Below are 25,369 nucleotides of genomic sequence, written 5' to 3' on the forward strand. Positions count from 1 at the left end.
TTCAAAGTGGAAGCATCAATGGCACTTGGATTGGTGAATGGGACTTCATCAGAGAGATCAACTTCAAAATGCTTGAAGATTATAGTCAATAGTCGACTATAGGGGAGGCCAGCCTTGGAGTCCCTTTCAATAGCATGGTTTTCATGATGACATAGGGAAGACAGATTTGATGGGTGTTAGCTATGCACCAAATTAGATAGGCTTGAAATCGAGTGATGACATCTCTATGTCCACCAATAGAGAGAATATTGTAAGTGATAATTAGATTGACAACCTTAGAGATATCTCCAAGATAAATGGCAATGAGACCTTTGGATTCACCTAAGTAATTTTTGAAGATTGCACCGTAAACCTCATGAACATTCATGAAACCTTCGGGAGAGGTTTTGGTAAGGAGATACTTTTATTCTCTAGAATCATCAACTCCAATTATTTGGGCAAGTTCCATAGTATCGAAAAAGATATATTTTTTCTTAACTAGAGAGGTGATGGTGTAGTCACCTTCAACACCAACAACTTGGAGGTTGCAGTAGAATAGTTAGAAAAGCTTAGTGTAGGCTTTCTCTTGGGGATATAGAATAGAGTCCCAACACAACATTTCAAAGAAATTGTTGATTTCATAAGGAAGAATATCATTGAGTCGGGTAACACTTACTAATCTTTCCCTGATGAGTTTCTTGAGTTGAAATTGTTTCCACCAAATTGAAGCTTCTTTAGAGATAAACAAGTTTCCATAAAAGGAATCCTTCTTTGAAGCAAGTGTCGTCCTCTTCTTTGAAGATTCTCCTTTGGAAGCCATAAAGAGCAAGGGTTTTAGAGAATGAGGGTTTTAAAAGGGGTTTTTGGAGCAAAAGAAGGAAAAACTTAAAGGTGAAAGTGAGATTGGATCACTAATAGAGCAATAATCTTCAAGAATTTTGGAAGATTTTGCCCTAGAAACTCAAGAGAGGGTTTTTGGAGAGAAGAGAAAAGGGTTTGGGCAAAATAGAAATGAGCCAAATGACCCACGAAATGATTTAAAAACAATTCTGTCCACGATCCGGTCGAGCGGTTTTGACCATCCGGTCGATCGGATGACCTAAAACCTATGTTTTAAGCTAATCTGGCCTAGTAATTGATCGGAAGACCTATTTGGGCTTGCTCAAGGAATTTTGACTCATTCAAAAGGTTTACACATACCTAATTCACGTCGAAGAGTACAAAATCATTCTTCAGACAAAGGTTTGGTGAAGATGTCAGCGACTTGCTTTTCAGTATCAATATACTCGAGGACTACTTCACCCTTCTGGACAGTGTCTCGAAGAAAGTGATGGCGAATATCTATGTGCTTTGCTCTTGAGTGAATAATAGGATTTTTGCTCAGATTGATGGCACTGGTACTGTCACAAAGGATTTTGGAAGGATTGAATGATATTTCATAATCATGAAGAGTCTGACGCATCCAAAGGATTTGGGCACAACACCTGCCAGCTGCAATGTATGCAACCTCGGTAGTGGAGAGTGCCACACAGTTTTGTTTCTTGCTAAACCAAGAAATGAGACATGATCCAAGAAAATGGCAAGTACCACTTGTGCTCTTACGATCAATATGACAACTAGCAAAGTCAGTGTCAGAAAAACTATGTAACTCAAAATCATTGTGCATTGGGTACCACAATCCTATATTGATAGTTCTTTTCAAATACTTAATAGTTCCTAGAGTGAGAGAGCTAACTGATTTTACAAGGAAAGATCACATGAGATATTGGGTTACCATTACATGAGATATTGGGTTACCATATGTTAAAGATTCTGAATATTTCTTGCAATGCTTGGTAGAGATCCATATCACATGTGACAATATTCAATTGCACATGTGAAAAATGAGAGGGGCCACAATATACACTCAATACAGAGATGCAACAGATTCAATCTCAATGTTGAAGCCTGGTGAATCGTGAATGGTTGCAAGACAACCTAGAAAAACCTAAAATAAAAATTGATCTGCAGAATCTCGGTAGAGCTGAAATTGCTTGGAGTTCAGTAAGGTGAGAAAATCGAGTAGATATTAACTAGTTGAGCAGCAAAATCAGATAATGAAATCCAGTTGCAAAGAAAACTTAGTATAGAGTTCTAGAACCTAGGTCGATTAGGCTCGCTGGAGCCAAAAGAAGGAAGGTTGTGATACCATATGAAATTGAAGTTTCTGTCGTGCTGTCAAAGAGGAGGAGAAGCACACAGTATTTAATATTGATATTAATCATTTGGATTACAAGTAGGAAATATAAGAGTTTGAGATTAAATAAAATACTAATTAAATCCTATATAAAAGGAAAGAATAATCTTCATGCTGAAACGATATCACATGTAAAATAGGAATCCAAAATCCTATTAGACATATGATACTTGGAGCGCAAGAACGGGAAATCCGGAGAGTGCATGTTGGTAGCCATGCTTCATAATTGGAAAAAGGAGCAACATGGAAATACATGCCACTCAACCAAAGAATGATGGAGAGCTACCCAAGAAGTTGGTCAACTTTCCCGTGAAAGAAGGTAAAAGAATGAGAGTTCGTGCTATTGTTTATCAAACTTTTCATCACCCAGCTCGTCGGATATTTACTCTTCGGCAAGAGGCCTAATCGAAGGAGTTGTTCTAATCGTCATTCTTGGCTTGGTAGGCTCGTCAGATACAGTGGTACGAAAAACTCAGTTCACTCGTTGGCTATTGAGAACAAATCAAATTCAAATGGTTCTATTTCTCAATCTTTCTAACTTCCTGCTACGGAACCAAGGTAGAAAAGATTGAAAAAAATCAATCATTCACAACCATTAATGGAGGATTCCTCGAAAAGTTAAGGATTAATTAGTAATCCTTTCTAGAAATCGAATGGATTTGGTCTTATACATATGCAACCTCAGTACGCCCAATTCTTCTTTGCTCAGCCATTGACTACCTTTGATGGGTTAGCAAAGGTAGGTCAACAAATTGAGAACGCGTTGATAAATTGTGTGTGCAGTTTAATATCGACAATGGCCTTAAGACTAGATTGTGGCTAGACACTTGGCATCCTCTTGGTGTACTCCTTAACACTTATAATGTGCACATTTAAGCGAGCTCAATGAAACAAGTAGGGGTAGCAACTAGATTAACGTGGAATGGGAATGGTATTGGCTCGGATCGTATGACTTTTGCGAATACAATCTTAAGAAATGGTGAGTGGCATCATATTCCCACAATTTCAGAGGACATTCTTGATGTGTGGGATACTCTTTCTCCAGTTAGGAATTTGAACAGCGGGGATCATGACAGGATAATTTGGATGGTAGAATGATCCTAGGCTGGGATGGTCGGTAGGAATATGTTTTCGTTTCATTATTCCCAAGCCATCATTTTTCACTGGGAGATGTTTAGTCGATGCCCTCTAAACTGTGGATTAGCTTCTCAAAAGAAAGGTCCATATCTTACCGTGTTGTTTTTGTTGGGAGGATCTTGAATCATGGAACCAACTTTTTCTTTAAATTTCCCTTTACCATTAAAATTTGGAACGACATTGGAAGCCTTTGCTCCACCTCCATTTGGTTTTACTTTTATTGTCAGAGGCTTAGAGGGTGGAAAGGAATTTGGAGGGAACCCCATAGGTTTGATTGGTAAGTTGGCTTTTGCTTAGCTATTAATGAAATGTGGAAGGAGAGAAATCTAAGACTTTTTCAAAATAGAATCAGGCCTAAATCATTGATAGTTTGAGATATTATGATTGATGTTCAATAAATATGCAAGGCTTCTCTCCTCGAAGGCCCATGCTCGAGGAGAAATCTATTTTTAGTTACCAAATGGTACATCTAAGTTTTGTGGTTGATTATATGAGAGGATTGGTTGTTATTTGTAGCCTCTGGTGGGGTTTGTATAACCCCACCCGTCTTCTTTTCCCTTGTTTCAATAAATTGATGCCAACTAAAAAAAAAAAAACTAGTTATGTACAAGAGAATAACGAAAAATGATGTCACCAATAGGATGTAATGGAATTTCACATGTTAGCACCTTATTGACCTTTTGGAAAACGAAGATAGAATTAGGTGATATAGCCTACCAGATGGGAAATCTTCTCCTCGGCAACAGAAAAGAGCTCCTTTAAGCTCACCATCCTCAATAGGTTTTCATAACTATGGTTAGGAATCTGCAAAGGAGAGACATGTTAGTTATGAAAGATTAAAGCAGACAAGGCAAAAGATAGTGATACTTACATAGTCATGGCCACAAGGATACTCGACGACGAGTGTAGGGGCTATGACATGTGTCTTCCATCCAAAGACTCGAGTCATATCATTAGAAGGGGAGAGAGATAAGAAAGTAATAAGGAAATAGGGGAAAGGAATTACTCGACGGCCAACAACAGTCAATCCATGCAGACATGCTCCTTCACTATAATTCGGGATATCGATTCCCTGAGTTGGGCTCGATGATGGACGTACTGGACATAAAGACCTTTGAGATACCACCTCATATAATCCTTTTTGGGTTCCAATGCCAAATGTGGAGGCCAAAAGTGGATGCATGACCTCTCTACCCCAGGCCACTGCATGTATGCCCTCTCCATGAGGTACCAGGCATATCTAGTGGGGCTAAAGAAAAGAAGGCAGTGCTTGACAAGCCTTCATGCATTCTCTAGTCTACTTGTGTAAAATCTCGATCCTAGAACTGCCAATTTAATCTTTGATTATTGTTGATTTCACAGAATGACGGGACTAGACGGCTGGGGACCGATCCATAGGTGTGATGTTATTGAGAATTGGTAAGATTTTCTTGTTTTTATGATTTTACATGATTTATATTGATTTTTAGGCAAATGTGTGCTTGATGGTCTTATATGGACATTTATGTTATTTTATAGCCCATGATTCTATTTTATAGACTATTATGTAATTTTATATAATATGGTTGCATTTTCATACACTAAGGTTAATGATGGAAGATATGTGTAGGTGACCTAGGTATATGTTATTTATATTGTTTGGGTTCACTTATAATATTGGTTTATATGATGGTTCAATGATTGGTTCATGTCTTAGTTCATTTTAAGTTATTTTCGTCTAGTTCAACATTAGGGTAGAGAACCAAGGGTATAATGGGAAAGACTCTAACTTGATACCTTTAATTGATTCACTATTGGTTGGAAGGCTTAGGATAAAGACTTTTGGATTGGTTTTATGGGTATTTTTTTGAGAAGTCCTAGTATTTACAAGTTTACCCTTGGATATAAGTTATCTTTAAGGAGAGGTTATTTCTCATAGCTAGGTTTCTTCTCAATCTTACCAAAATAGAGAAAGAGAGTGAAAAGAGAGAAAAATGGCTTGAAGAGGAGGAAACAAGTTGGAATCAATTGATTAAAGGCTTAGAATTGAAGATTTAATCAATGGAGTGATGGATTGAAGAGGTGAAGTTCTACAAGAGATTTTGAGGTATTGGAACATGGATTTTTCATGTGGATTCTTCTTAGGTAGCTATTTTATGTTTAAGTCTCATAGATTGATGTTTTAATAGCTTATCTTAGAGATTTGTTTGTTGTTGTGATAGGTATTGCAAGTTAGGAAGAGTTATTTTCATTTTTGGAAGGTTTTAGGGAAGTTTTCATGGTAAAAGAGCTTGGAAGTGATTTGGTTTTGAAACCAAGTAATGGTTCATGCTATTGATGGTTTGAATGTCTTATTTATGTTGTTCGGAAGCTAGAATGATAATGGATTGAAGAGTTTTTCTAATTTGATTGAGGATTGAGGTGAAGAACCCTAGAATTTGGGGGGTTTTCATTGGAGAAGAAGGTATACCCATTTTGGTTTCATTTTTTGATCTTTTGTGAGTTGATTGAGCAATTTAGAATATTTTAGAAGCTTAATTTGATGGTTTTTTATTATGAAATTCGAGCTTGGAGGGTTGGAATTGTAACCCCCAACTTTGGGGAAGTACCCCATGAAGTTTCAGTAATTTTGGACTTCACTGCCCCATGGACCAGATGACCAGTCCCTAAAGGCAAAAAACCAACCGGTCAACCAGTACCCTTGGCAGAATGGTTCCAAAAAATAATTTTTGGCTTTTTGGAAAAGTCTTTGCATTGCTTTGTTCCTTTAATTAGTCAATCTTTAGACACCAAAAACCATATATTGATTTGATATATTGGTGACCCTTAGGGCCACTCAAAGATTGATTTAAAGTTGGAAGATTTGGGATCGCTTGGTAGGTGAGTAACGATACTCAATTATGGGAGGACATGCTAGCTATAGACTATGCATTTGAGGTGATGAATGATGAATGCTATGTGTGTTGTGTATAGTTACAATGAATGGATTATTTGATTGATAGACTATATGTGAGATTCCAAATGCTAAGTTTAATGTTATAATTTGACACTTTGAATATCTCACATGTTTATCATAATACTATGAATGAATGATTGTATGCCTACATAGGAATGAACTATGGAATGGAAGAATGTATTGTATCCACATTACATATGTAATTATCAATATATTCTTATGTGATGTGTAAATGCGTTAATGATATGAAATGTTCCTAATGTTAATCAACAATGGTATGGTAAACTATGGTGTCATGGGAGGCATTAAGGTTGTGGTTAAGATATATCCCAGCTGCTTAAAGGTATTGAAACTAAAGCCAAGACATAACGTGACACTTTTGCTTAAGAGGCACGGAGGCTTGAGCCAAGACACCACCCGACATGATGGAATACCAAACCTAATAAACAATTAAGACTAGGACTGTGAATGGAATGGGTAACTTATGCGTGATTAAAGAATGGTCATGTATGATGCATAGTATATAAATGCCCTAGAAGTGATGATGGATTTTGAACATATATAGATATGCATGATTGGGTATCTTGTTCATTGGGTTGTAAACCTCATTCCATTATTGTTAATGTTTTTATAGATCAAGGAGCAAGTGGCAAAGGAAAAGTAATAGTGACTCAAACGGATTGCTCTGACTGAAGAAGAGGACCTGTCTATTATTCCATTTTAGCCAAGGTCGTTTGATAAATGCTTAGACATTTATTGATGAAAGTTTTGAAAGAATTATGTGGATGACTGTAAATAACTTTAAGTAGGTACCAACAGTGTTACTACCCAAGATATAGGTTTTATGGGGATTTTGAATGGTTAACTCTAAGTTTATTATGGATTTGAGTTTATACCCCTAACCCATGTATGTTTCCACTGTTATGAATGGTTGACGCTTGTGGATCTTTGAATGGCTACCTTTTTAGGTAGATTAGTTTATGACTCAAAGGAATGTTTTGATCCATGTGTTATATGAATAAATGTGATTGTTTAGTTTAACTTGCACGGACCCCAACTAGATCCGTTGTCATGGGCCCCTCCCTAGAAGCATTCTGGGGGTGTGACAAGACTTGGTATCAGAGAAGAGTTTAAGAGTTCTGTAGACTTGTAACCTGTTGGCATAGGACTTTAGAGTTTACTCTCTAAGTACTGATGGTTTGGATCTTTGATTAGATTTTAAAATGAAATGATTTTAATGATCAGGTGATGCCTCCAAGAAGGAGAACTAGGAGCCAGAAGGCTGCAACGCTTGCACAAGAGGATGAAATACCTGACCAAGTGCCTACATAAGATGCAACACCATTGACAGGGGCTATTGGTACAGGCACAGGAAGTGGTAGTGGTGTGCAAGTCATCCCAGCAGCCACTAATATGAATGTGCTAAAGGATTTTCAGAAGTTATACCCTACTCCATTTAAGGGTGTAAGCATGGACCCATCAACTTCTACTACATGGATCCTTGAGATGGAGAATTTATTTGAAGTAATGATGTGCTTAAATGCCCCAAAAGTGATATGTGCTATCTTTATGCTTCGAGGAGAGGCCGATCAATGATAGCAAATGACAAAGACTATTTTGGGAGCTGAGGGAAAGGTCATCATGTGGGAGGATTTCAAAGTGGCTTATGACAACAAGTACTTTCCTCCTGGTGTGAGGAAACAAAAGATGATGTAGTTTAAACAACTCACCCAAGGAAGCCAATCTGTTATGGCATATGAAAGGAAGTTTGAGGAGCTGTCCAAGTATGCTCCACACATGGTGGCTATTGAGGAATTGAGGGCTGATCAGTTTGAGCAAGGCTTGGGGCCTGAAATTAGGAAAGCAGTGGCTACCTTTCAGCTAAAAATCGATACTGAGGTCTTGTAGAAGGCCCAAATTTATGAGGCAACTGACAAAGGGAACACCCAACTTCAGGCTCAAGCACCAAAGAAGAAGTTCAAACCCAACAACTTCAAGGGGAAGTGGGCTAAGAACCATAAGAAGAAATTTCAAGAGAAAGGACCTAAGGTAGAATGTCCCAAGTGTGGCAAGAGCCATAAGGGAGAATGCTTGATGGGAACCACTAATTGTTTCAAGTGTGGTAAGAGTGGACACTATGCTAGAGAGTGTAAGGTTGGAGGTGGTTACCAAAGGCTTGAGAAGAATGATGGGATTGGCAAGAAAGCTGTGGAGAACTAGAAGCAGAAGACTCCTGATAGAGTTTATACCATGACCACCAAGGATGTTGAGGTCTCACCTTCAGTGGTGGCACGTATAGTTTTCTCCCTTTAGTTAATTGTTATCTTATATGTTATGATTTATATAGGACATAATGTATGATTGATGTTATGTTCCATGTCTAATGTTAATGTTGACAGGTATGTTGAATATTTCTAGTATGCCTGCTTATGTCTTATTTGATTCGGGCTCTATTCAGTCCTTTGTTTATATGAATTTGCCAGAAAGATGAATGTGGAACCTAAGTGTATGTATTGTCAGTTGTGTATTTCTACACCTTCTAGACATGTTTTAGAGACAGGTTTGATCTATGAGTCATGTACTATAGATCTAGATGGAAAGAGACTTGAGGCCAACCTAGTGTAATTAGACATGAAGAACTTTGATGTAATACTAGGGATGGATTGGTTGGCAGCTTACCGTGCCAGTGTTTTCTATTATGAGAAGTTGGTGGTACTTTGACTGATTGGAGAACCGGAATTCATATTCTTGGAAGTAAAGATAGGAGCACCACCATCAATGATGATTTTTGCCTTGCAAGCTAAGAAGTTACTAAGGCAAGGAATTTAAGGATTCTTGGCGGCAGTTCATGATGCCACAACTAAGGATATTGTGATAACTGATGTGCCTGTGGTGTGATTTTATTGATGTTTTTCCGGAGAATTTGCAAGGAATACCTTCAGATAGAGAGGTGGAGTTCGGTATTGAGCTAAATGAATTGAAAGAGCAATTACAAGAGCTACTGGACAAGGGTTTTATAAGACCAAGTGTTTCCCCGTGGGGAGCTCCAGTGCCGTTTGTAAAGAAGAAGAATGGTACAATGAGGATGTGCATCAATTATCGGGAATTAAATAAGATGACTATAAAGAACAAGTACCCTTTACCCCGTATCGATAACCTATTTGACCAATTGCAGGGAGCTAATGGCTTTTTCAAGATTGACCTTCGATCATGGTACCATCAATTGAAGGTTAGAGAGGAAGAAATTCCAAATACGGCGTTTCGGACACGGTACGACCATTATGAGTTTCTTGTCATGCCTTTTGGGTTGACAAATGCACCGACAACATTTATGGACCTAATGAATAGAGTGTTCCATGATGTGTTGGACCAATACGTAATTGTGTTCACAGTTGATATCTTAGTTTATTTTAAGAGTGAAGAGGAACGTGAGGAACATCTAAGGGTAGTTTTGCAAACTTTGAGGAAAGAGAAGTTGTTTGCAAAATTCAAGAAGTGTGAGTTCTGGCTCGACAGAGTCATTTTCTTAGGCCATGTGATATCAAAGGAAGGCATAATAGTGGATCCAGGGAAGGTACAAGTTGTAATGGATTGGGCAAGATCGTCAAATGTTATAGAAATAAGGAGCATTTTGGGTCTAGCCGGTTACTACAGACGGTTTATTAAAGGATTCTCCAGTATTGCTATTCCATTGACCCAGTTAACAAGGAAGGAAGTTTGCTTCATATGGTCTGAGGAATGTGAGAGGAGCTTCCCACAAGCTTGTAACAACCCCGGTTTTGGCTATTCCTATAGAATCATGGGGTTTTGTTATCTACAGTGATGCCTCAAGGAAAGGATTGGGTTGTATGCTTATGCAACATGGCAAGGTGGTGGCTTTTGCTTCTAGATAGCTGAAGTTGCATGAATAGAACTACCCCACTCATGATTTGGAGTTAGCGGCAGTGATTTTTGCACTTAAGATATGGAGGCATTATTTGTATGGTGAGAGATGTGAAATCTTTATAGATCACAAGAGTTTGAAATTATGACTGCAGTATTAATTATCATCCCGGTAAGGCAAATGTTATAGCAGATGCCCTATGCAAAAAATCACAAGGTTATATAGTAGCCCTTTTGAATAACCAGCCTCACATTATAGAATATACTAGGAAGCTGAATTTGGAGGTTGTACTACCCAATGCTACGGGGATGTTAGCTAGTTTACAAGTGCAACCGTCCATCAATGAAAGGATTAAGTAAGAGAAGTTCAAGGACCAATTCCTTGGAAAGGTAAAGAAGGAGATTGGTGAAGGTAAGTGGGCAGATTTTCACATTGATGATGATGGATCCCTAAGATTTAGGAACCGTCTGTGTGTACCCAATGATAGTGAACTAAAGAAGATATTGATGAATAAAGCACACTGCAGCCCATACACCATTCACCCAGGTGGTACTAAGATGTATCACAAGCTTAAGAAAGTCTATTGGTGGAACAACATGAAGAGGGTGATAGCGGCGTTTGTACAGAAGTTCTTGACATGTCAGCAATTTAAAGTTGAGCACCAGCGACCTTCAAGTCTGTTGCAACCATACTCATTACCTAAATGGAAGTGGGAGAGGATTACTATGGATTTCATTACAGCTTTGCCTAAGACTCCACAAGGTTATGATGCAGTTTGGGTGATTGTTGAAAGATTGTCAAAGTCAGCCCATTTTCTCCCCATCAGGATTAACAGAGCTTTATATGACGGAGATAGTGAGGTTGCATGGAGTACTAGTTTCTATTGTTTCAGACAGAGATCCAAGATTTACCTCTCATTTTTAGAAGAGTTTACAAAAGACCTTACGTACTTAGTTGTATTTCAGCACGGCATTCCATCCTCAAACTGATGGTCAGTCTAAAAGGACCATCCAGATTTTAGAAGATATGTTGAGAGCATGCATGATTGACTTCAAAGGAAATTGGAGTGACCATTTGGCATTAATAGAATTCGCATAAAACAACAGTTATCAATCCACGAGATGGCACCCTATGTAGCACTCTATGGAAGGAAGTGCCACTCACCTATTTGCTAGACTAAGGTAGGAGAGAGGCAGATTTTGGGGCCAGACCTTGTGCAACAAATTAGTGAAAAGGTGGATTTGATACATAAAAGAATGAAAGCTGCCCAGAGTAGGCAGAAGAGTTATGCAGATTTGAGAAGGAAGCCCCTAAAATTTGAAGAAGGCGACAAGGTATTTTTGAAGGTAGCTCCAATGAAAGGAATTATAAGATTCAGGAAGAAAGGAAAGTTGAGTCTAAGGTATGTAGGACCCTTTGAGATTCTTGAAAGGGTTGACCAGTGGCATACATGCTTGCTTTGCCACCAGAGTTGTCCAATATCCTTGATATTTTTCATGTATCCATTTAAAGAGATATGTCGGTGATTCTTCGCATGTTTTGAATTATCCACCGCTATAGTTGAAGGAAGATTTGTCTTATGTGAAAGAACCAGTGGAGATTCTAGACCGAAAGGATAAAGTGCTACAAAATCGAGCCGTCCCATTGGTGAAAGTCCTTTGGAGGAATCATACAAGTCAAGAAGCATCGTGGGAGCTTGAGTCCGATATACGAGCAAAGTTTTTCCAATTGTTTGATCATCAAGGTACGTCAATTTCGAGGACAAAATTTTTTTAAGGAGGGGAGGATGTAATACCCTGATCCTAGAACTGCCAATTTCATCTTTGATTATTGTTGATTTCAAAGAATGACTGGACTGGACAGGTGGGGACCGATCCATAGGTACCGTGTGATGTTATTGAGAATTGGTAAGAGCTCCCTGTATTTATGATTTTACATGATTTATATTGATTTTTGGGCATGTGTAATTGATGGTCCTATATGGATATTTATGTTATTTTATAGCCTAAGATTCTACGATACAGACTATTATGTAATTTTATATCCTATGGTTGTATTTCATACATTAAGGTTAATGATGGAAGATATGTGTAGGTGATCTAGGTATATGTTATTTATATTGTTTGGGTTCACCTATGATATTGGTTTATATGATGGTTTAATGATTGGTTCATGTCTTGTCTCATTTAAAGTTATTTTGGTCTAGTTCAACATTAGGCTAGAGAACCAAGGGTATAATGGGAAAGACCCTAACTTGATACCTTTAAGTGATTCACTATTGGTTGGAAGGCTTAGGGTAAAGACTTTTGGATTGGTTTTATGGGTATTATTTTGAGAAGTCCTAGTATTTACAAGTTTGCCCTTGGGTATAAGTTATCTTTATGGAGAGGTTATTTCTCATAACTAGGTTTCTTCTCAACCTTACCAAAATAGAGAAAGAGAGTGAAAAGAGGGAGAAATGACTTGAAGAAGAGGAAACAAGCTGGAATCAATGGATTAAAGGCTTAGGATTGAAGATTTAATCAATGGAGTGATGGATTGAAGAGGTGAAGTTCTACAAGAGATTTTGAGGTATTGGAACATGGATTTTTCATGTGGATTCTTCTTAGGTAGCTATTTCGTGTTTGAGTCTCTTAGATTGATGTTTTAATAGCATATCTTAGAGATTTCTTTTTTGTTGTGATAGGCATTGTAAATTAGGAAGAATTATTTCTATTTTTGGAAGGTTTTTGGGAAGTTTTCACTGTAAGAGAGCTTGGACGTGATTTGGTTTTGAAACCAAGTGATGTTTCATGCTAGTGATGGTTTGAATGTCTTGTTTATGTTGTTCGGAAGCTAGAATGATAATGGATTAAAGAGTTTTCCTGATTTGATTGAGGATTGAGGTGAAGAACCCTAGAATTTGGGGGATTTTCAATGGAGAAGAAGGTATACCTATTTTGGTTTTATTGTTTGGTCTATCTTGAGTTGATTGAGCAATTTAGAATGTTTTGGAAGCTTAATTTGATGGTTTTCAATTCTGGAATTCGAGCTTTGAGGGTTGGAATTGAAACCTCCAACTTTGGGGAAGAACCCCATAAAGTTTCAGCACTTTCGGACTTCACTGCCCCATGGACCAGACGACCGGTCCCTACAAGCAGAGAACCAACCGGTTGACTGGTACCCTTGGCAGAATGGTCCCGAAAAATAATTTTTGGCTTTTTGGAAAAGTCTTTGCATGGATTTGTTCCTTTAATTGGTCATTCTTTGGACACCAAAAATCATATATTGATTTGATGTTTTGGTGACCCTTAGGGCCACTCAAAGATTGATTTAAAATTGGAAGATTTGGGAGCGCTCGGTAGGTGAGTAACGATACTCAATTATGGTAGGACATGCTAGTTATAGACTATGCATTTGAGGTGATGAATGATGAATGTTATGTGTATTGTGGATAGTTACAATGAATGGATTATTTGATTGATAGACTATATGTGAGATTCTAAATGCGAAGTTTAATGTTATAATGTTGACACTTTGAATATCTCACATGTTTATCATAATACTATGAATGAATGATTGTATGCCTACATAGGAATGAACTATGGAATGGAATAATGTATCGTATCCAGATTACATATGCAACTATGAGTATATTGTAATGTGATGGGCAAATGCGTTAATGATATGAAATGTGTCTACCGTTAATCAACAAAGGTATGGTAAACTAAGGTGTCATGGGAGGCATTGAGGTTGTGGTTGAGACATATCCTAGCTCAAGTGCTTAAAGGTATTGAAACCAAAGCCAAAACATATCTCGACACATTTGCTTAAGAGGCATTGAGGCTTGAGCCAAGACATACACGGCATGATGGAATACCAAACCCAATGAACAATTGAGACTAGGACTATGAATGGAATGAGCAACTTATGTGTGATTAAAGAATGGTCATGAATGATGCATAATGTATGAATGCCCTAGAAGTGATGATGGATTATGAACATATATAGATATGCATGACTATTTATCTTGCTCATTGAGCTGTAAATCTCATTCTATTATTGTTAATATTTTTACAGATCAAGGAGCAAGTGGCAAAGGGAAAGGAATAGTGATCCAAGAGGATTGCTTTGACTGAAGAAGAAGACCTGTCTATTATTCCATTTTAGCCAAGGTCGTTTGATAGATGCTTAGACATTTATTGATGAAAGTTTTGAAAGAATTATATGGATGATTGTAATAGGTACCAACATTGTTACTACCCAAGATATGGGTTTTATGGGGATTTTGGATGTTTAACTCTAAGTTTTTTATGGATTTGAGTTTATACCCCTAACCCATGTATGTTTCCGCTGTTATGAATGGTTGACGCTTGTGGATCTTTAAATGGCTACCTTTTTAAGTAGATGAGTTTATGACTCAAAGGAATGTTTTGATCCATGCATTATATGATTAAATATGATTGTTTAGTTTAACTTGCACGGATCCCAATTAGATCTGGTGTCATAGACCCTACTAGATCTAAGCGTTCTGCAGACGTGACAACTTGTCAAGCTGACCAAACGCTGCCAGTTGACCTACAAAGCAAAGGAACACACAAGATTAGTAGGCTCAAAAATAATAAAATAAAAAGGAAAGACAGAGAGAAAGTTTAAGTATGGTATCCAATTACCCCTCTTGGGTTGAGGCACTTACAACATATCTTGTCTGTCCTTTTAAGGTGGGTTCCAGAGGTTTGGGCTTAGGTGTTGCTAATAGACCACCTACCAGCCCACTAGAGCTGAACAAAGTGTTGCCAAGAAAATATAGAAAAAAAAAAACCATCGGGCTTGCTGGTCAATCTCAACGACTCCGAAGGTGTTTGTCTCCTTCTTCCAGTGTCATATATCCTAAAACCAGTGTGTATACGGAGGAATTATTTGGGGGTGAAATGTATGGGTGGTAAGCTACCGCCACTCCAACAGAGCCTAGACTAGGTCAGGGTCGAAGGACCAGCTCCTCAAAGTCGGCCCCATGACCCACCGCTTCACAACCTCACGAAGGGAATCATACCACCCTCACACACACTTTCGGGAACCGTACTTCTTGAACTTCTTAGTTTTCTTCTGAAAGTATTCATACAAGGATATCAAGCCATGCAAAAAAATTAAGAGAAATACGATAAAATGGGTATTCACATACGACAATATGGAATGGATCATATATCCTCAGTGAGTCATCAAACAAGAGGAAAATGTGAATCCAACCCAAGGTGGGCAGTGCATGTGGTGAAGACATCAAGATAGGGGATATCTGACATATTTTATTCAAGACAATCTAAACACGGTGAATCCTAGTAGGCATAACATTTATTCAGGTAAACCAGGGCATTACAGGTGCTTCCAGGGTGGGGGGTCATACATGATCGACAAACAATGAACCATAAGAATGAATCATCTCAAAAAGGAAAAAGATAAAAATTTCATAATCGAAGCTAAATGATAATCAATGAAAGTTTAGGGAGATTCAAACACGCGTGGAAATACCACGAAGCGTTGATAGTCTCGTTGATGGTCATAGTCAATGATAGATCCTCGGTCAAATTTGGCTCCTCTTGCGTCGGAGGTTTGGCAACGGACACGCGGGCATCCTGTATGAAGTACAAAAAGCCCGGGGTTGAATAGGAGGATCTTCCTCTGCTTGGACGGCCCTTTTCCCATTGTCTTGATTCTACATCGAGGGAAATGGAAGGAGTTTTAAGAGATGAATTTTGGGGTTCCAAAATCTTTAAGAGCTTAGAGGGGAGATGGAGAGTTGTTTCCCTCGAATTGGCGGGGTCTAAGCATAAAAACAAGGGGAAACAAAAAATATAGAGTCACCGGACTCTTCAAGTTCCAAGTCTATAGAAATCGACAACGAAAGGGGCTGTGTCTACAGAAACAACTAAGTCAGTTAACACTTTGTCGACATCGACTCGAGTTGAATGTGTCGACCAAGGCCATTTAAGTGTAGAATTTTGTTGGAATCAACAATGATTATGCGTACTATGCTAGAAGCTCATAATTTGTCAACTTGGCCTATTGATTGGCCGATACGGACCTAAATACAGTGGCTATGATTGAAATTTTGAGGAACAATGAAGAATTGAACCACATTGTTCGAGGTATCTTCTGGGTAAATTTGGGCGGACCAAATAAAATCTTCATCGGTAAAAGATGCCATATGACTTCCATGGTCGAAAATTCCTCCCATGTGGATAGTAAACTACAATTCTATCTCTGATAGGCAGAATTGGTGTTGTCCCCAGTTTCACTGGTTGATAGTCCAGCTCATGTTAGAAGACCTATAATTGGATCAATTATACTTATGTTGGAAGAACTCGATACCAGAGGAATCCTCTCCTATGTAGATAGTGAACTACAACGCTATTTTTGATAGACAAAAACGACAATACCTCAATCCTACCGGTTCGGCAAGGAGGCCTGCGATTAGATTGGTCATGCATATGTTGGAGGGACTGGATACCCAGAAGTTCCGACCTTGCTTTAAATTATCCAAAAGTTGTGGAATCCATGTATAAACATAACCAGCTAGTCAATAAGGAGGCTGGAATAAGGAGGCTGGAAGGTGTTGATGAAGCCACACAAGCTCAATCTCCTCATAGTCGTATATACAACCTAGGGTACGAACCCTAGGGAAATTTGATGCTGAAGCCTATAGGTATGAACCCTTTGGAAACTTAATGATGAAGTCCACAACTATGCTCCCTGAGAAAACTTGATGATGAAGCCTACGAGTATAATCCCTGAGGAAACTTAAAGGGAAAGGCTACAGTTATGAACCTTAATGGAACTGGATGAGGAATCTTACATGGACATAAGGCTCTACTGTCACGCCCCAAACCACTCCCTAGGAAGATTGGGCAAGTGACTCGGAATGTATAACAACATCCGCCAAATCTCCAGAATCCAGAAGCAGTTAATATAACTCACAAACACACATACCCATGACAATGGATAATAAAATAAATACAGAGTGCTGTGAAAGCTAAAGCTTATCATTAAAAGTCAAAATATATACAAACATTGTTTTCTTGTTCCATTCCTCCACTTGTTTTACAGTCACTACAATTTTAGCCAACTTTACAAAATAACAAAAAGGCTACCAACATAAGCCCGATAAAGCTATACAAAAGAAGGGAGTTAGTAGCAAATCCTACCTACCCAAAAGAATCCCTAAGGTTAGAATAGTAAGTTGCCCATCCCTCGAGGATCATCGTCATGGGTCACCCTGATCACCCGATCAAGAGGGATAACCTCCCTCGGGTCCAAACCTAGATGGTCACTGTCACACCCCAAACCATCCCCTGGGAAGATTAGGTAGGTGACCCAAATTGCATGACAGCAATCCGTCGAATTCCACGGATCTAGAAGCAGTTAATCCATTCACAGACACACATCCACCATAATACATCATGTAAAACTCAGAGTGCTGCGGAAAAACAATATTTATATTAACATTTGAAAAGCATAGCAGTACAGAAAATGATAATATGTACAATACTATGTCTGGTCATTCCCTCACTCACTCCCACAGAGAAAACAACAGTATCTACCAGTACCATATACAAAAGAAATATATACAGGGTAAGGTAACTCGAGCCTCAAAAACAAGAAAGCTAAAAAGTAGAAACGGGGAAAACTCCGTAAAAAACAAAAAGGAATCCCCAAGACAAAAAGTCAGCGACAACACCCTTCACGGGTCATCCTCAGCTACCACCGAGAACATACGCACCAATAGTATGACCTTCGTTCGAGTCCACACCAATATAGTCATAACCACCATGGCTCTCCTTCGGGTAATAAGTCTCCCCGCCACAGCGACATCTACCTGCAAGATCATCTAACAGAAAACTATATATAATAGAGTGTGAGCTCCATTGAGCCCATGAATGATAACATCATCATACATGCACATGCAATCTCAACCATATGGATCCTAGATAAAGTGTAGTTCATTTTATTTAATTAGCCACCTATCATCACAAACTAAGGCAAGTTAGTGCTACTACAATCCCCAATACATGTATCCCTGGTGTGGGCTTTTAACCCCTTCCCGCGATACACCCATTAAGTTGTCGAAGAGGACCAGTCAGCTCCCGCAGCTTTCACCAAGGTCAGCCCGACCAGCCCTCTGTGATTAACCTATGAGGCATCCATCCTTTTTAATTTCTTTTCTTTTCTCTAGCTTATAGCCTATAATCACCTTTTCGGTGCAATCACATTTCTTTCTTTTCTTTTCTTTTCCTTTCTTTTCTCATTCATATGGTCACTCTCACAGGCATCCAGCACCTTAACCCCTGTTGGCAAGGGTGCGCAGCACGGATGATGAAACTCTAGCCCAATATGTCTATATGGCATCGTATGAGTCAGGTGGTGTCAACCGTATCCCATTCTACGAGCTACAACAGGCCTTATTTTCAAGCCAACTACGACATTTAGTCTAACAATCACATACAGCATACAATATTCAACCATAGATTCCAGCAGTCAACACATTGTTGTTTCCAAACTTCAAGATTTAATGAATTAAATATACAACACAATTCCATTATGTTATAATTCATTTCAGCATATTAGTTATGCTACATTTACAAATACGATGACATTTCACTCACCTTGGTCTGATCCTACTAGTTCAGTTGTTGGTTCAGTTCCGACCGGTGTCTGGTTATGCACCTCGAGCATGGGATCAAACCCTAATGTAATAAATAAAAAATGTGTTATTTTAATATTCAAAACTGTTTTGGATAACCTAGTGTTGGTCTAGACTCACTGATCTGACTCGGTGTTCAGTCTGGCGTCACTTGGAATTCTTCGGGTCTTGCACTGGGCTCTCGGGTCCATGTCTCGGTGTATCATCTAGAGATGTGGATCAGGGTCAGATCTGGTATTTATCAGTGTAATTAGTTGTACATGGTCTTCATAGTCATACAAAATAGTTCCTAGGTCAGCAGTTCAGCTGGACCATCCTTGGCATGGTTACTAGGCCCTATGGGGCCCACTTGGGTACCCAAGGTATGGATAACATTGAACAGATGTGAAGAGGCGTATTTTGGTCATTTACCACCTCCTTACACTGTGTATGGCCCATTGGTGAAGGCCCACAAAGATAGGACAGTAGTACAGCCCACTTTCCATCTCTGGGCGATTGGGCTAATCGCCCGGTGCATCGCCCAGAGCCTGTTTGAGGCGTGAACAGGCCCTTTTTCTTGGATTTTTCTACATGGGAAGTGCTAGGGTTGATCCTAAATGCATGTAGGTTGGTTAGGGACCCCATGAGGAGTGGAATCCAATAGTCCTCATGGATCATAGCTTGGTTCCACCATTTGAAAGCCAGGAGCTGTCCAGACAGCTCAAAGAACAGTAGCCCAGCTGTGTTCCTGCTCAAAGCCACGATTTGGGTTGCATGCAAGGATGATTCCACGTATAATATCATAGTTGGAAGCTGTTCCTACACAGAGCTAGGCAAGGAGTAGATTGTATGCTCATATCTAAGCCCAGACTGCCTGTTCTGGGTGCAACTGGGTAGTGTAGTTCGGCACAGAGACTGATCTCAGTCTCGGATGTAAAACAGCAGGTAAATCATACAAAATATGCTCAGATCTTACATGCAACAAGTTTGCATGTTAGATCTGAGGCAACACAAGGCAGCCCCCAGGTGTTCTGGGCCTTCCTTAGCTAGTTTCACCTCCACAGAGCAGAGATTCATAAGAGAATATAGGGAACAACAGCATAAGGAGGTAAGGACATATATACCTGAGGTTGATCTGGGCTGCAGGAACAGAGGCCGGATGCAAGGAGTGATTTCCCTCCTTCCTTCCACTTCTTCTCCTTCTCTCTCTTTTCCTTCTCTTTTCCCTCTCCTTTCTCTCCCTCCACGATTGGAATAGTGTAAAGGTTCTAATTTTGGGCTGGGCCTACCTATTTATAGGCCAGCCTTATTTAAGGCCTGTTTGGCTGCCAGTCCCCTATTCCAAGAATGTGTTTTTAAACTGATTCTGAGCCATTCTGGCAACTCAGGTGGGGTCTACAGGGGTCCAAGGGTAGGTAATGGTTCCTAAAATTCTCATCTACCCCTAGAGGGTGTCCATGGTTTGTATGGGTGGTCCCCACATGTCTGGAGTCCAAAATACACCATTCAACCACTCTGGAAGATTCACTGGGCGATTGGGTCAATCGCCGAGTGCATCACCCAGAGAATATAGCAAAGCTGTAAATGCTCTGTGCTTGCACAAGGGCTTGGGCTTTACACCAACACCTCACTCAGGGTCTAATACACATCTTTACAGGTGTGGGCCCCACATTTATGGATAGGAGAGAGAGTACCTTGGGTTTATGCAGTATATTATGCTGTGGGCAGTGCAACTGCATAGGGCTGCAATCCATCTTCTGGCAGGTATGTAGGAGGACATCCTTGGAGGTTCAACTACTGGAGTGATACTCCACAGGGTGTTTGGATGTCTGGCCAAAGGTCCTTGTCCTTCATTTAAAATTTTCCAGCCGGTTAGGGGCGGGCTTGACATTTCTCCCCACCTTACAAAAATTTCATCCTCAAAATTGGCTTACCTTGTAGCTCAAATAGTTGGGGATACTTTTCCTGCATTTTCTCTTCGCGTTCCCACGATGCTTCCTCTATGGGGTAGTTTCCCCATCGAACCTTGACAAATGCGACCATGCGATTACGGAGGTTATGTTCTTTTCTATCCAATATCTCAGTAGGCTGTTCTTCATAGGTCATATCCGCATCCAATTGTTTAGGTTCAGCAGAGAGCACATGTGCGGAGTTGTTGATGTACTTCCTTAGCATCGACACATGGAAAACATCATGGTCGCCTTGCAAGGATGGTGGTAATGCCAGTCGATACGCTACGGGTCCCACTCTGTTGAGGAGTTCGTAAGGACTAATGAATCTTGGGCTTAGTTTGCCCTTCTTGTTGAAATGTAGCAATCCCTTTGTTGGAGACACTCGAAGGAATACTTTCTCTTCGACCCCAAATTCTATGTTCTTCCTTCGATTGTTGGCATAACTCTTCTGTCTTGATTGGGCCGCTTTAATCTTTTCTCTAATTCTCTACGGGATAGACCTCAACAGAAAACTGAAGAGTAATGGTAGCAAGTGATTGAGTTTAGTAGTTCCTCATATCAAATTATTGACTCTAGAGATATAGTAATATGGAGAAGACAAAACAAAATTGTTTGAAGCACCGACAGAACCGGAAGCGCCCCTTGTTTCAAAGAGAGGAGGATGGGTTATTCACATTTCATTTGATGGTTAGAGGCAAATTGAAAGCTAAGCAATGGTAATTCTAAAGATCCCCCGGGGGAAAAATAAAGATGTCTCCTACATTACCCGTAATATGTGGAAGTATCGACGTAAATTCATAGAGTCATTCGGTCTGAATGCTACATGAAGAACATAAGCCAGATGACGGAACAAGGAGACCTAGGATGTAGAAGATCATAACATGAGTGATTCGGCAGATTTGGATTCCTATATATCCACACCTTCTTGCAGCTTGCCTATGTCATTTCGGGCTCAAGATACTTTCGTTCTCCGACTTCGTCCCAATACAACAGGGTCCAGCATTTCCGACCATAAAGAGCTTCATATGGTGCCATGCCAATGGTGGAGTGGTTGCCATTATTGTATGCAAATTCCACCAAGGGTATATGGGCATCCCAATTGTCGTTCATTTCCAATATACAGGCTCTAAGCATATCCTCCAGAGCCTGGATTAGTTTTTCGGACTGTCCGTCCGTCTACGGATGGAAAGCCGTGCTGAGATTTAGTTGAGATCCCTGTGCCTGTTATAGATTCTTCCAAAATCCTGAGGTGAATCGGGGATCTCTATCAGATACGATGTTGACAGGTACGCCACATGTAAGCGGACTATATTCTCAATGTATAGTTGGGCGAGCTTTTCCATAGAATAGTTTATTCTAATGGGAATGAAATGACCCGCTTTAGTCAACCCGTCTATAATCACCCAGATTGCATTCATCCCTTTCCTGGTGTTGGGTAAATTGGTTACGAAATCCATGGTGATTCTTTCCCATTTCCATTCGGGAATAGGGGGTGGCCGCAATAATCCATATGGTCGGTCTCTCCGCCTTTATTTGTTGATAGGTGAGGCATTCGAACACGTATATGGCTATGGTTTGCTTCATTCCAATCCATCAATAGTACTTCTTCAGATCCTTGTACATCTTTGTGCTTCCGAATTAGATTGAATAGGGTGAATTATGCGCCTCCTTAAGAATTTGGTCCTGCACATCATAGTTGTCAGGCACGCACAATCTGTCTCTGAATTTTAATGCCCCGTCATGGGCCAGTGTGAAGTTTGGGTCCTTGTGGACACCATGTTGCACTTCCCAAATTATCTTGGCTAGTTCGGGGTCAGCGGGCTGTTTTTCAATTATCTCTCCCCGGATCAACGGCTGTATATCCATGGCTGGTAACTGCATAGCTGTTCCTTTGATCATAAGCTCCAGATCAAACTTCTGAGCTTCTTCTATCAGTTGTGTGCTTACAACCAAGGAAGCGAGAGATGTGGTTTGGGACTTCTTGCTTAACGCATCCGCTACTATGTTGGCTTTGCCAGGGTGGTACTAGATCTCACAGTCATAGTCCTTCACTAACTCTAACCACCGTCTTTGTCTTATATTCAGCTCCTTCTGGGTGAAGAAATACTTCAGACTTTTGTGATCGCTGAAGATCTCACTCATTTCACCATAAAGATAATGTCGCCATATTTTCAATGCGAAGACTACCGCAACCAACTCTAGGTCCTGAGTGGGGTAGTTCTTTTTGTGTTCTTTCAGCTGCCTTGAGGCATAGGTGATCACTTTACCTTTCTGTATTAATACGCCGCTCAATCCCGTTCGGGATGCGTCGGTGTAGACCACCATTCCTCCGGTACCATCTGGAATAGTGAAGACTGGCGCCGTTACCAATTGGTTCCTTAACTCTTGGAAGCTTTTCTCATAAACATCATTCCATTCAAACTTTGACCCTTTCTTTGTTAGCTTTGTCATGGGTGCCGAGATGTGCTCGGAGTCTCCCACTCGAGAACCGCCTTCACCTTGTCTGGGTCTACTTTGATGCCTTCCTTGGCGACGATGTACCCCAAGAATCCAATCTGGTGGAGCCAAAATTTACACTTGCTGAACTTGGCGTATAGCTGGTGCTCCAGTAATCGCTACAACACGGAGATAAGGTGTCGAGCATGTTCCTCTTCACTCTTAGAATACACCAAGATGTCGTTGATGAATACAATGATGAACTTGTCCAACACATTATGGAACACTCTATTTATCATGTCCATGAATGCTACTAGGGCGTTGGTTAACCCGAACGATAATACTAGAAATTCATAATGTCTGTATCGAGTTCTAAACGCCGTCTTATGGATATCACCACTCTTGATCTTCAATTGGTGGTATCTAGACCTAAGATCAATCTTAGAGAAAACTTTTCCTCCCTGTAGTTGATCAAATAGGTCGTCGATGCATGGCAACAGGTATCGATTCTTGATTGTCAGTTTATTTAGTTCTCGATAGTCGATGCACAAACGCATACTACCATCCTTCTTCTTTACGAATAGCACAGGCGCTCCCCAGGGAGACACGCTAGGTCGTATGAATCCCTTCTTAAGCAAGTCTTGTAGTTGGACCTACAGTTCTTTCAACTCAATAGGTGCCATTCGGTATGGTGCCTTGGAAACCAATGCTGCACCAGGAATCAGATCAATTGCAAATTCTGTTTCGCGATCAGGCGGTAGCTAGGTCAGATCTTCGGGAAAGATGTCAAGAAATTCTCTAACGACGTCAAGCTCTTCCAAAGGCTTTATCTTTACCTCGGTATCCATTACTGTGGCCAAATAGCCTTGACATCCATCATCCAGCAACTTCCGAGCCTGGAGGGCGGATAAGGTTATTCTTTTGGGCTTCTTCATCGGTTCACTTTGGTAGGTGAAAACTGAGTCATCATCTAACTTGAATATAATCTTCTTCTCTGCACACATGACGATTGTTACATAGGCGGATAGCCAATCCATGCCTAGTATCATGTCAAAGTCCTTCATATCGAACTTAATCAGACATGTGGTTAAGTTCTTCCCATAAATTTCTACCTGATAGGGGTCATAGACTTCCTTCAGGCTCATGACACTACCCGTTGGTGTACTGACTACTAAATCATGCCCGATGTCCCTTGGTTGAACAGTCATCCTACTCAAAAAGGTAGTAGAAACAAAAGAGTGGGATGCGCCTGAGATGAAGAGTACTCTCGCAGGAATGGTTGAGACAGTCAAGGTACCTGTCATTACTTCGGGGTTCACCTCCGCTTCTTCATTAGTCAGTGCGAATACTTTTCCTAGAGTCCGGTTGTCCTGTGGTTGGAAAGGTCTAGCATAGGACTAGTTTGGCGAGTAAGTGTTGTATCCACGGTGCATGCATTCCCTGGCCATATGTCCTGCTTTATGGCACACGTAGCATCTGTTGGATAACACAGCTGGTGTTGAGGCTTGGCTTACTTGGCTCATTGCAGGTCGGGCTAGCGAAGCTGCCGTTGTCGCTTGACTTGCAGTTGGTTGGGCAGGCCGGTATAAGTAGGGTGGAAAGAGTTCTGGCCCAAATCTGGTCTATGATACGGAGTCGGATTGGGGCTCAAACTAGCTCCTTGAAAAACCTTGTTTGGCCAACCAAAATTCTGATAGTTGCTTGGCCTTTTGCCCAAGCCGGGAGACATCATAGCTTTCTCCTTCTCTTTCTCTTTCAACCTATCTTCCATAGTCTTCGCCTTGTCAACCATTTGTGTGTAATCCCGAATATCCATAATTGACAAGACGGACCTGATCTCTGGTTTGAGTCCCTTCTCAAATTTCTTCGTCTTACTGACTTCCCCTTTCAGGTGTTCCGAAGCAAAATGGAACAAATCTTTGAACTGCTGCTGGTAGTCCAGCACGGACTTGGTTCCTTGCACAAGTGCAGAGAACTCAGCTTCCTTCTTGTCCCTAAAGTTCTCAAGGAAGTAGTTCTTGAAGAAGACTTCTTTGAATTGCTCCCAAGTAGGATTTGGATAAGTTGTTCAAGGTTAGGCTTGGTTGCCTTCCACCATGCTTCTGCCTTGCTCTGTAGCTGATATCCAGCACATATCAACTTCTGCGCATCCGTACAT

The 25,369-nt window shown here is 40.3% G+C and overlaps 1 long non-coding RNA gene across 1 annotated transcript; it reads left to right on the top strand.

Annotated features, from left to right (window-relative positions):
- The first annotated feature begins 80 nt into the window (after positions 1–80).
- Positions 81–21,552, top strand: LOC122640892. Its single transcript, XR_006329772.1, has 3 exons — positions 81–91; positions 3,028–3,030; positions 21,352–21,552. It is a non-coding gene; the product is annotated as an uncharacterized LOC122640892 (long non-coding RNA).
- Positions 21,553–25,369: the final 3,817 nt, after the last annotated feature.

The sequence above is a fragment of the Telopea speciosissima genome, chromosome 9, assembly GCF_018873765.1.
Source record: "Telopea speciosissima isolate NSW1024214 ecotype Mountain lineage chromosome 9, Tspe_v1, whole genome shotgun sequence".
NCBI classification, from domain to species: Eukaryota; Viridiplantae; Streptophyta; class Magnoliopsida; order Proteales; family Proteaceae; genus Telopea; species Telopea speciosissima.